The sequence below is a fragment of the Ahaetulla prasina genome, chromosome 2, assembly GCF_028640845.1.
Source record: "Ahaetulla prasina isolate Xishuangbanna chromosome 2, ASM2864084v1, whole genome shotgun sequence".
NCBI lineage: Eukaryota > Metazoa > Chordata > Lepidosauria > Squamata > Colubridae > Ahaetulla > Ahaetulla prasina.
The window spans coordinates 157,552,418-157,565,234 of record NC_080540.1 but is presented as its reverse complement, the minus strand read 5'-3'; the positions used below and the strand labels follow the sequence as shown (position 1 = coordinate 157,565,234).

General features: G+C 42.6%; 1 protein-coding gene across 8 annotated transcripts in view; it reads right to left on the bottom strand.

Annotated features, from left to right (window-relative positions):
• The window catches only part of NCKAP5L (NCK associated protein 5 like), a 60,012-nt gene that overhangs the window by 25,130 nt on the left and 22,065 nt on the right, over nucleotides 1–12,817 (bottom strand). Inside the window, exons 1-2 of one of the 8 annotated variants that reach the window (XM_058174039.1) lie at nucleotides 5,247–5,301; nucleotides 4,207–4,470 (exon numbers count right to left, since the gene is read on the bottom strand). The exons of 3 other annotated variants lie outside the window; for them this stretch is intronic. The gene's annotated coding sequence lies outside the window, so the exon portion shown is untranslated. Of the gene's footprint in view, nucleotides 1–4,206; nucleotides 4,645–4,817; nucleotides 4,859–5,246; nucleotides 5,308–11,705; nucleotides 11,917–12,817 lie in introns of those variants that run through there. 4 more of the 8 variants (XM_058174043.1, XM_058174037.1, XM_058174041.1 and 1 more) reach the window with 4 other exon arrangements.

The window sequence follows — 12,817 nt, the reverse complement described above, 5'->3', positions numbered from 1 at the left end:
TATTTATTTGATTTATGTCTTAGCGGTTCTTACAGCAGCTTACAGAACATAAAAATAAAAAAAACCCACTATGAACTATTAGAGACAGATCATTAAGTCACAGTAAAAATAGATACCAACATCACCTCACAATAATTAAAAGCATGACTGAAAAAGATGAATCTTAAAACTTGAGAATGTAGGGGCTACATATAACTCCCAAAGGAGTACATCTACAACCCGAGACAATGAACAAAAATACCCCCCTCATATTACACCATCCATCACCTTCACACCAGACAGACCTCTGACAGTGGGGACATTTCCATATGACCTGCTGCAGACCTTAAGGAGAGGTGGTTCCTTAGGCAGAGAGGCCCTAAGCAGTGTTGTACCAGCAGAAAGAGCAAAACGGGAACTCTAGAACCACGCACCTTCTCCTAATTTCATGACGCACTGGAGTAGACATGACCAACACAAGCCTTGCTTAACACCATCAGGTAAGATTTCCGAATTCAGCACGTATGTTGATTTGCATGTTTGTTTTTTTAATCAAGCTCACTCGCTCAGGGCAAGGGTTATCTTTGAGAAGACAGACTGCCTACAAAATGCCCAGCACCTATGCTGCTGTTGTCCTGTCCCTTAAGTCCTCTTTCTATCTAGCCACTACAGCAATTTTGGCTATACAAGGTGAAAAGGGAGGCAGCCAAGGGTGATAGTATATGGGAGAGTGGGAAGGAGGTGTACATGTTCAAAAAGCAACATATAGTAGATATACTGATTTCCAGCAGTAAGACTCATAAATACTGGTAGTAGTTGGAGGAGGAGGAGATGTAGTCAAAGTGGGAAAGAATGGAGTAGTGAGCAGTGAGGCCTTTGAATCAGTGGTGAAATCTAAATTTTTTTTACTACCGGTTCTGTGGGCGTGGCTTGGTGGCTGTGGTGTGGCTTGGTGGACTTGGCAGGGGAAGGATATTGCAAAATCTCCATTCCCACCCCACTCCAGAGGAAGGATACTGCAAAATCCCCATTTCCTCCCCACTCCTGGGGGAAGGATATTGCAAAATCTCCATTCCCACCCCACTCTGGGGCCAGCCAGAGGTGGTATTTGCCAGTTCTCTGAACTATTCAAAATTTCTGCTACCGGTTCTCCAGAACCTGCTGGATTTCACCCCTGCTTTGAATGCTTGTGTGTGTGTTGCCTAAAGATATGTGTGGTTGTGTTGGCTCTTGGATTTTTGAGCCCACTGACTTGGCTATATGTAAAAGAACCCACGACAGTGTCCAAAGTCACCTAATCTATTTTACTTGATCCATAATTTGACATACTTTCCCAAATCCAGCTTTCTCAGGCTCAACATTTTATGCAGTGTTTGGTACAGTTTGTAATTTTCAGGGGATTCTAAGGTTCCAAGCAGCTAGACGTCAGATTTAAGAAGAGGGAATTAGTGCTGTAAATTGCTATGAAAGATTGCCACGATGTTAGAAAGAAAGCCAGAAACCACTGTATTTGAAGGCAACAGGGTATTTCATCCAGCATTTCTGTGGCTTTGCAGTACCAATGCAGAAGCTGATGTTGGAGCTTTATATAAAACAAACCTGCAAATTAAAAGCATGAATACAAATCTGAAGTTTATTGGTGAATTCCATATGCGCCATGTTCCCACTCTAAGTGACAAACCTAACAAGCAGAACTATGTACTTCTCCCTTTATCAATGAATAGCCAACTAGGGTGGCCACTCTTTTATATATTCAAGGGTACCTCTAAATTCTACTGAGAAAGACAACATTCATCTAATCTGCAATTTGTTTTGTTAATGAGCTTTCTAAAGGAAGCAACCAAGATAATTTTGAAGTTACATCAAGTTCTTTATCCCTCAGAACAATGTCTTGCCAATTTTAAGACATGTGGATTTCAACTCCCAGAATTCTCTAGCTAGCTTCCATATCAACTGGGGAATTCTGGCAGCTGAAGTCAGCCATCTTCAAGTTGCTTTAGTTGAGAAACACAGAGTAAATAACCTGCCAAATGTTGCCGAATAGGTGACTGGCAAAGTTTATATTAGAGGGAAATCAACATAGCCTTGAGGTTTACTGGTTGTTGTTGCAGCTATAGCTTCTCTGACTAGCCTACCCCACAGATTGGTTGGAAAGATAAAATAAAAAGTTGGAATGAAAGTCATTTTGTGCTCCTTAGAAGAAGAATGGGCAGAAACCAAACGAGCAATACAAACCAAAATTCAAAGCAAATACTGATGTATAATTTTCATAGAGACCCAATTTGGGTCATGAAAATACAAGGAGGCATTTATAGAGAAGTTATCTGGCCTATAAAAAGTTAAAGGTACTGTTCAACCTGAAAGTCAAATGGAAGTTTGAGAAATTCAAAGATCCAGAATTATTTTTTTATTACCTCTCTGGGGGAAAAAAACCCCAAACCACTTCTATGGACTTTATTTCTATAATAGGAAACAAGATTAAAGAGATTATAGGAGAATCTTTATCCTATAGCTCAATCTTCTCCAGCCTGGTCTTTGCCAGATTTGTTTGAACCGCAATGGCTATAATTGGAAAAAGGGGGTGGGGGGGGGGGTTAGCCAGCTAACTCAAATAATTCTTTTTCCAATTACAGAATTGCTGAAGAAATTACCTCAGAGTGGTCTGAAGGAGGAAAAGTTAGATCACTGTATTCATTTTCTGTTCTAAATTGTTGAATAATTCCCTGAAGAATATAAAAGGATGAAGACAAATGCAGTTGCCACTAATTTTGTCCCTGGAGGAAGAACCCAGCATTTCAATTTAGCTTTTAGAACATAAAATATATGCAATGCAGGATTAGTATTCAGCCTCACCCCTTCATAGGTTCAAATAAAATTAAAAAAAACATATTTGAAAGTTGCAGATGTGTATTCCACCTTCATATTTCCCTGCCAAATTCATCATTTTAAAAACACACAAGAAAACTGCTCTGCAGATTTTGGTTAACAAATATGCAAAATACTAATAAAAAAATCATCCATTTGAGATTCTTCAGTCCCCTCCCCAAATTTTGTTCCAGGGTAAGGTTTTCAACCTCGGCATTTTTAAGAGGCATGGTTGGCTAGGGAATTCTGGGAGTTGAAGTCCACACATCTTAAAATTGCTCAGGTTGAGAAACACTGCTCCAGGGTATTAAAATGCATCTATTTTCAGAACAGCTAAGATATATTTAAACCATCTTGGCCATGTTAAAAATATGCCTGGCTTAACCATATTTTAAAAAGCAAAGCTTAAGGAATCTACTTTCCTTGCAATGCATTCACTGGTTTTGGCATTTTGATTACGATTCAGTAATAATTAGTTCTTTTGCTGTGTCTCAGTAGTGGAACTCAAAGAAAAAGGAGTCTCAAGAGAGGAATGAATTAGTTCAGTCAACCAGCACAGAAATTTATGCTTAGCGTCCAAGATCCCAGGAGTTTTCACTATTTGCCAGCCCAGGGGAGACAGAATAGTTTCCAAAATCCTCAGAACAACTGGGTGAGAAAAAAACCTCCAGGAGTTATCTACAGAAACTAGTAGAACCACCCTACATATTTTAATATTTTCATAAAACAACACAAAAATAAACTCTTTGAATACTGCTTTTTAAAGGCAGCATCAAAAATTATATGAATTATATGATTGAGCTTATAAGAAAACTAGGGCAAGCAGGTTTGGGCAAGAGAACTGGGAAATAAAATTCCCACCTTAATTGGAGCTCCAACAAGAAAGTAAGTGTAATATAATTTGGCTCTCCCTCAAAAGGAATAAAAAACACCCTAGTAACATGCTTTTTTTTTCTTTTTAAATGAAATCTTGACAGATGCAACCTCAACGTACCAGACGGGAAAAGATCCCCTATTACATAGGAGTTCCCAATCTTTATCAGGCTGAAGCTGGCCCAGGAGACAGTCTTGGCACCACAGCTTTTCACTTATGGCCCCCTCAACACTCCCACCATTACTGATATCTGTGACATTCTCTGAGACACACAGTGAATTAATGAATTTCGTCATTTGGGATTTCTGATTCAACAGTGGCTTTGTAAATAGTTCAATAAACCACACTAGAAGCTCCCTGTAAAAAGGCAGCCTCTGTCTTGCAAATAGAGCCCATTTCCTTTCAAACCACCACCACCCCCCTTCCAAGTTCCCAGAGTCTCTTGCAAAAAAGACGCCCTCCTCTGTCTCATGCATCTTAACACATACCTTGCTGCACGTCAAGAAACAGTCCTGGCTGGCCTTTGCACCTACCAGGATACTTACTCCAGGCTACAGAAGCAGTCAAGGGCATTCAGCAGATCTAAACTAGCGTGTTGGAAAGCCTGCGTTTTCTTAGCTGCATTGCATTTCCGATTTGGGGGGAAGGGGAAAAAGGGGAAACTGCAAGGCCAACCTCTGTATGCATGGCACAAAGAGCCCTAAACAGATCTCACGGACTGTCTGCAGGGAACATCTGGGCGTCACTTAAATCTAAATCCCCAGCAAGAAAAGAAATGCAACTGTTAGCGGTCTCCCTCTTTCTCTTCCCCCCCCCCCAACATCTAAAGAACAAACGCTATCCTGCCGCAGAAGCGAAGAAATCTCAAGATTTCGCCCTTCTGCAACAGCCTCCCTCGGGATGCCGCTCCTCTGCTACAGATGCATCCCGTCCAACAGTGGAACTTCACAGCCCGGGTCCCAAAAAAAACCCAGTTTCGGGGCGACTCGTCGAGAGACAAACCGCTTCTTCTCCCCCCCAACCCCGCAGACCGTCTTTCCCCGCCGCTCTCTTCCCCACCCCCCCACTACCCCGCAAAGCTCTCCACGGCGCTACTCGCCTTCAAGAGCCTAGGCACACGTCCTCCTCTCCCGCAAATCCCACAAGCGCCCGACGCTCCTCGATCCACACGTTCCTTGCCGGCTCCGGGAGAGCTTTGGAAACGCGCAGCAGCTGCTGCTTCTTCTCTTTCAAACTACCTGGCTCACAAGTCGGGGCAGCTCCCGGGCTCCTGCATGCAGCACCTCCCCAGCTAGAGCTCCGTTTTAGACACCCGACATTTTCCAAAGCGCTCGCCCTCTTCCCCACCCGCCCGTCTCCTTTTAAGCCGCCCCCCCCCCCAGTAACCTCTTCCTCAGCCTCTCCGCCAGCGCTTTTAAACTTCGCCCCCCCACTCCACTGTCCGCTCCTCCAGCCCCTAAAAGCGGTGGGACTGGGGACCGAGCCTGAGGTCGCCTATGCCACGCACGCCCCCCCCCTCCACCGGTACCTTTGGCGCATCCTCCTCCCCGCGACACTGCCCGACTCGGGGCCTGCTATTGTTGGGTGGTGTGGAGGCGGAGGCAGAAGGAAACTCACGGCTCGGAGCTCCGCCTTATCCGTCTCCCCACCTCAGCGCGGCCCATCTCGGCCCAGACCCTCCGCCCCCCACCCATCCTTTTCGCAGCCCATCTGGCTGAAGGGGGATTTCCACTACCAAGGGAAGGGAAGGGAAGGGGGGATCTACCCAAGCGGCGTTGCCGAGAGGGCTGCAAATCGGGCTGGGGTGGGGTGGATGGATAAATGCAGCCGCTTTCAGAATTAAGGATGATTATGTTCATAATAAATACATGTGGGGGGGTGGGGGAACGCAGGATTCCACACAAATCAGATTGCCAAATAGAGCGGCAGTTAATCCAGATATTTCCACCCGCCGAAATACATACATACATATTTCTGTTCAGGTTTGTACCTTTAGAGAACAAACTCCTATAAGGAGTTGCGGGTATGCTCAAAAGGGCAACATCTTTTCCCCTTAATTCTAGCAAATAGTTTGTAAGGTGAATTCCTGGGGGGATCCTCACTATGTCTCCCCGCAAATAAGATCATTAACGAAAATGGCTGATATCTTAGGGCAGTCTCCCAGAGGACATCGAACTGGGGTCCCCAAGGTCATGTTTTCCATTCCTAGCCCTGTGGCCTGTTTGGCAATGGCCTCAAACCTGAAAAAAATAAATCCGTTTTTACCCCTTTAGTCTCAAGGACACTCTGGAATCAGGGACCCTCAAATGAGAGGAATGAAAAGCTCCAGTTTCCTTTCTCCAGAGTCTCCCTCCATTGGAAATATTCTGTTCTTGCTCTGCAGCTGTGGATTTCAAAAATCTCTACTGTGGAGGTAGAGATGATCCTGCTCAATTTTCTGCTTTTAGTTATTATAGCTGCCCATCTTATGCAACATAACCTTGGGCGGCTTGCAAACAGCAGTAAAAGCATTAAGCACAATAAAAGCATACAACCCATTACAGCAAACCCTTGGCATCCACAACTACCATACATCCTCCCCAAAAAACCCTTTCAGCTTTACCCTACCCCAATGCTTGTGAGAAAAGTTAGGTCTTTGTAGCTTTGTAGCTACAACTGTTTGCTAAGAGAGAGACAAGCAGGAATTTGGAGAGACAGACAGACAGAAAAGTCACACACAAATGAGAGATCTTTAATCCTCCTACAATTTTGCAGCTGCAGCTCCCTTTTTCTAGAACTATTTGGTGACCATGATGGAAAGGTGTGACAGAAACCTCCATGTAAAGAGCAGTAACACTTCTCTTAGCAACCATTTGGAAATGATTTGCTCATCCCTAACTTCCCAGATCCATGTACATGCTATGACTCTACCTTCAAAGCAACAATTCCCTTTTGTTATTGACTCTGTCCCCTTGGCCAATGTGTGGATGCTGGCAACCATGCCTAATTCTGATTTTCTTTATTAATCCAGATATAGCAGAGTAATTAGAATGGAGCAGGGTAATGAAACAAGTACAAAAATAATCGGGTCTACAGTACAAGACAATATTCTTGGGTACTAAGAAAAATAGAACCACCACTCTTAAAATGACTAAAACATAAACTTCTTACAGTTATGTAACAAAAAATTGCAATAGCACACACATCTTGCACCTGGTTCATCCATCTTAATGAGCCATATTAAAGCAATTATGGTATGTGGAACCATGCTTTGTTAAAGGTACAAACTACAAACCATGGCTTCTCTTAAATTATTCTGTCTAGAAGTACTCACTGCACTCTATATCATAGGCAGGTACTTTAAAGCCTTGCCATTTGAAAAGTTCTGATGGCAAAATTGTAGCTACAGCAGTTGTATCATGTGAACACAGCCAGAGTGGCCTGGTTCGAAGGTAACATTAAACAAGAAATCATAGTTGAGTTCATAAATGATGCAGAACCAAATCTAACTAAATCACATTATAGCTTACTGTAATTCAGGCAATGCATTATTGTGTCCATTTATGAAAGAATATAAGGTGGCAGCAGTTAATTACAATTAATGAACTCAATTTAAACTATTTCTTACTGAAACTCTCTAAAGTATATACTAAGCACATTAGACTACATAAAGAAATCTCCCATAGTTTGTACTTTTTGTATAGGAAATTGAATAACTATTTTCACCTTAGACCAGAAGGAGGCAAAATTTCTTTTGAAACTGTTACTCTCTCATAAAAACTACTCTTTTCAAAAATAACCTCAGAAAACACCAAAACATCATTTCATTTTTAAAATAAAAGATTATTTTAGCCCAATTAAATTGTTTTACATTTCACCAATAATTTTAAATATCTACAAATATTGGCAGCTGGAAAGAGAGAGGCGTATACTAGACAAGGTGTTGGACTGGAACCAAGAGGGTCTAAATTCAAGTCCCTACTCAACTGGATAAATGGGTCATTGGTCTCTTGCTGCCAAGCATACAAGTAATCCTTGCCTTACAACCAACCATTTACTAACTGTTCAAAGTTACAATGGCACTGAAAAACGTGACTTGCAACCAATTCTTACCTTTACAACCGATGCAGCATTGCCACAATCACATGATCAAAATTTGGTTGCTTTGCATTCAACATTTACAGTATTTACAATGGTTGCAGCATCCTGGGGCCATGTAATCGCCATTTACAATGTTCCCAGCTGGCTTCCAGCAAGCAAAGTTAATGGGAAAAGCTAGAATTGTTTAAAGATGGCATGATTCACATAACAACAGTGATTCACACTCTATATGGGGCTGCCCTGGAAGCTCCAGTTGGTGCAAAATGCAGTAGCCCGCATGATTTTGTGCAGACCTCAGTATGCACATGTATCACTTCTGCAGGAGCTGCATTGGTTGCCAATTTGCTTCTGGGTGCAATTCAAGAACCTAATTGTCACCTTTAAAGCCCTTCATGGCTTGGGACCAGGTCATCTGAGGGACCATCTCTTGCTGGTCACATCTACCTGATCTACCAGAGTGGGGAGGCAAGAAATGTTGCGGGTCCCATCTCCTAGGGAGATACACCTGGTGGGACCTAGAAAAACGTCTTTCTCTATGGTGGCTCCCTCTCTCTGGATCATCATTCCCTCAGAGATTAAAATGGCCCCCACTCTTCCAGAAGGCACTGAAGACTTGATTCTGCCAGTGGGCCTGGGGAATGCAGAGCGGGATGGAGCCCATTGAATGGCTTGTGTGATGTGTTGTTGCCGGGGTGGAGGGTTATTTTATTATATTATTTTATTAATTTATTATATGATTCTTTTATTATTTTATTATTATTTATTATTGAGTCACCATGTGCGAATAGGTGGCAATGTAAATTTTATAAATTTCATAAATAAATAAAGCAGGGGTGTTAAACTAGCGGCCTGCGGGCTAGATGAATCACGCACTGGCCACTACCACCCCCATTTTAGTGAAGGGGGGAAAGTCACAATATGTCACATGATGCCAATGTGACATACATGTTTGACACCCCTGGCTTAAAGCATCAAAAAGGTTGCAAAATTGGGTGCAACTCATTTAACAACTGCCTTGCTTAACAATGGAAATTCTGGTCTCAATTCTGGTCATAAAGCAAAGACTACCTGTACCAGATAAAATGGTTGCTCTATCAGCAAACCTGTACAGGCTGCCATCTTAAACAATCAATAGAAATGCAGGAGAGCAATGCAATCAAATATGGTATCTATCTTGCAGATATCATGAAATAATGAAATAGTATTACTGCTTTAATTTGAAAATCCCACTTTAAGAAAATTCTGATCAAGCTTTTTATTTAGAGCAATTGAACAGAGAGTCAACTTTCACTATTTTACCTAAATTGTAATTCAGACATTTCCCCCGCGCTGATGGGAATTCTTGGCTCCTTTGCAGCTTTATACAAGTATTCTAAATCAAGCTACAATCTTCAGCCCCAAACTTAATTATTATTTTTATGCTGGTGAAAAAGCTATTTAATGTAAAAAAATTTGAAACAGAATATGGTTGATCTGGAGAATTTACTACAGGAAATAATCATAATAATTTATTAGGCTAATGCTTTGCTGAAACTAACATGCAAACCTTCAAGCAAATATAATTAGCTTTTCAGGGAAAAATTAAAAACAATAAATATTAAAACAGCTTAGTCTTAATTAATTTGCTTTGAGATGAAATGCATTCATTTAGAAGATTTATATGGCCACCCATCTCGTAAAACCCAACTCTGGGCAGCTCACAACAATAATAAAATTAAGAAAAGGAGGGGAGGGGAAGGAAAGGGAGGAGAAGGGAAGGGGAGAAGAGAAGAATCAGGAGCCTGACCCATCATCTCCAATCCATCAATCTATACAATGCTTCAGTCTTATACTAACCCCGTCCCTTTACCAGCCCTTTACGGCTTTTCAGAAGGCTAAAAGCATAGGAGTCTGCTAGATCCCAGGGAGAAGGGTGTTTCACAGGGTAGTACTACTAAGAGAAAAGGCACACTTCCTAGCCTCATTAAATAGCAACACTTAAGGGATGGCTCTCAGGGTGTGCCTATCCTATCTGGTCTAGACGACCAAGCAGACACCTTCAGGAAAGGCAGTCCTACAAATAACTTGACTTTCTGCCATGTAAGGCTATAAAGATGGTAACCAGCAACTTAAATTATGCCCAGAAAGAAACTGGGAGCCAGTGCAGCTCACATAGCAGGTGTGTATCATGAGTAAACCAAGGGGTGCCCAGCACTGAGTGAGTTGCAGCATTCTGCACCACTTGCAATTTCCTGATGCTCTTCAAGGGCAGCCCTATGTAGGGCACACTGCATTTCCAAGAAGTAACCAAAGCATGAATGAGCGTGAGCAAGGCCTCAAAGTCCAGGAGTGGTACAATTGGTACACAACTGTATCTCTGCAAAGCTCCCTAAATGTGACTGCCACCTGCTCTTTGAAATTCAGAAATTCAGGAGGAGCTCCAAATTGCATGCCAGCTCTGGCTGGTTTTCACATAGATATTTAAAGAGGAACAGTGAGACACCCAAGCCCTGAGGTCCTCCACATTGTGAGGAGCTAAAGCTAGGTCCACACGAACACTGACTGGAACCAGCTATGGAGAAAGGAGAAAAACCACTCCAAAACAGTGCCTCCCCACTCTCAATCCCTGAAACTGGTCCATGATTGATGGTATTGAAAGCCAGTGAGATCCAGGAGGGTCAAGACAGTCATACCACCTCTTTCCTGATCCCTCCAGAGGACATTCAAAAAAATAATGCTGTTTCCTTACAATATCCCCACCTGAACTCAGGATGCAAATAATCCATGTCATCTACAGCCCTCTGCAGCTGAGGCAAGAGATATGTAAGGTAACTTATCAGTGAGGATGCCTCAGGTTCTCTAACTATTAATAACATTAACAAAAGTTTAAAGAACTCCAGAACATTATAGACACCATAATATTTTTAACTGGGGATGACACAGAGTTTGGGAATAGATCATGTCTGCACGTTACATTTCTAGACATTTTGTTCTCTAAACATTCACACCTAGCCTGTTCGATGCATTGCACAGAGAGCTGAAACGGGCAAATTCAGGAGCTCTTTCAGTCTTAAAAAGGATATGCTTAACAGATGCATAGTGTACTAGCTTAGGACTACCATTTCCCCCAAAAAAACATTGAATATCCTGTCAGAGAAAATCCATTGTATGCTATCTTATTGTACTTAGTATTCTCCAAAACAGGGAAAGGAGCCTGCCTAATGCAGTTCTTAAAGGTCTCATCAGGATTCTTTTACTTAGATCAGGGGTGTCAAACTCGATTGCATTGAGGGCCACATCAGGGTTGTGTTTGACCTTGGGGAGCTGGAGTGGGCATGGCCAGCTCAATGTCACTCATGTCGGGGCGTCTATGGTGGCCCAAGCGCTCTGCCAGGCTCCGGAGCTCCATTTTTGGCTGCGACAGCAACCCCCTGCCAGCAAAAATGGAGTTTGGGAGTGCTGCCTGCGGCCCTCGCAGGCTCCGTTTTCAGCTGTGACGGCCTCCTGCATCCCTCTACCAGCAAAAACGGAGCTCGAGAGGGCCCTACACAGCCCTCATGACCTCCATTTTTGCTGGCAGAGGCACCGCGGGCCAGTTCTTTGCTGTTTCCAGGGCAGCCCTGCGGGCCAGATCCGGGCCCTGAGCCTTGAGTTTGACACCCCTGACTTAAATTAAAATGTATGTTAGAAAAGTAAACATTCTTTATTAATTTGAATAGGATGAATGCATTTAAACTTTACCGGATCTCATCCTTTAGCTTTAAGGTTGCTTTCACCAATAACATGGCTGTCCAACAGATTTGTTACAAGTAAGATTATTAGATGCCATCTAGACTTGGAAGAAACAAGGTTCCTCAGCTTGTTGGTGGAATAGAATAGACTGCCTAATAATAATGTTTTATTTACCTGTTGCAATGTTAACATTTACCTCTTATGGGAAAGCAACTCTGCTTGCTAACCGCACTGCCATCGGTTGAGTTTGAGTACATGAGCAACAACGACACAGTTAAGCCTCGGCTTCCACACGCACACCTTTTCCAGCAGTTTCTTCCTACCCCAACTATTCTTGCACTGTTCTTTTTCTCTGAGGTACACTAGAACCTTTTCTTTGCCTGTTTCTTTAATCTTTAAAAAAAAATTGTGCAGCAGATATTCCACCTGCTGCATCTTTTTGGGCTGAAGGACATGGTGGCCTTTTCCTCTTCTCTAAAATCTTGGCAGAAAGAATGAGATGGCGATTTTCAAGCTTTACTTTCAGGGAGCGCATTTCACATCCATTTGCTGACCACAGAACCAGGACAAATGAGAAGGAGCAGGCGAGGAATGTTCTTTAAAAATTCATACTGAGATACGGAGGGGTGGGGTTCCTTATGATTTCATACAGCAGGAATTGAATAGCAAGGGACAAACGTTGAAAGGTCAGCTTTTAAAGATTTCTTCAGTGAGAAATTGCAAGAGGAGCACAGAAAAATGGCTGAATTGGGAGAATTCATAGTTTCAAACCGGCAGTTCTCAGAACATCTTCATATGTTAGAGAACACCGCAGGGAAAACTTAGGGGCATACAGATTGAAGGTAGGCAGAGATGTGCCAGGAAGCGTTGCTGCTAGGATACACATAATATTATTCCCCCCTTAGATTGGTTAGCAAGCTATGAAGAGCTCTTGGAAGATTTACACTGATTTTCTGCTGTCCCAAGCACATTCATTCTTTCCATGTCATGCTGAGCGAGACATGCTGATTCAAAATTAGGCTGGAATTTTGTTTAAGGTGGAAGCTAGGGCTGGTTTTGTTTTGTTTTTCAAGCCATGTTCTTAGGAGGCTTACTTCGAGCATCGGGCCAGATAAACTCTCAAGATTAATCAACCCTGGAGATTAACAGGGAACATTCCTTCCTCCCCATCTTTCCAGTCCTCATGGCAAATGTGAGGCAGGGAGACGGAATGGGCTTAGACTTAGAATAGCTTCATTGTCACTTAGAATGTACACTAATCGGTATATATTAAAATGAAATTTCACTGCATGCAAGTCTCAAAGGATC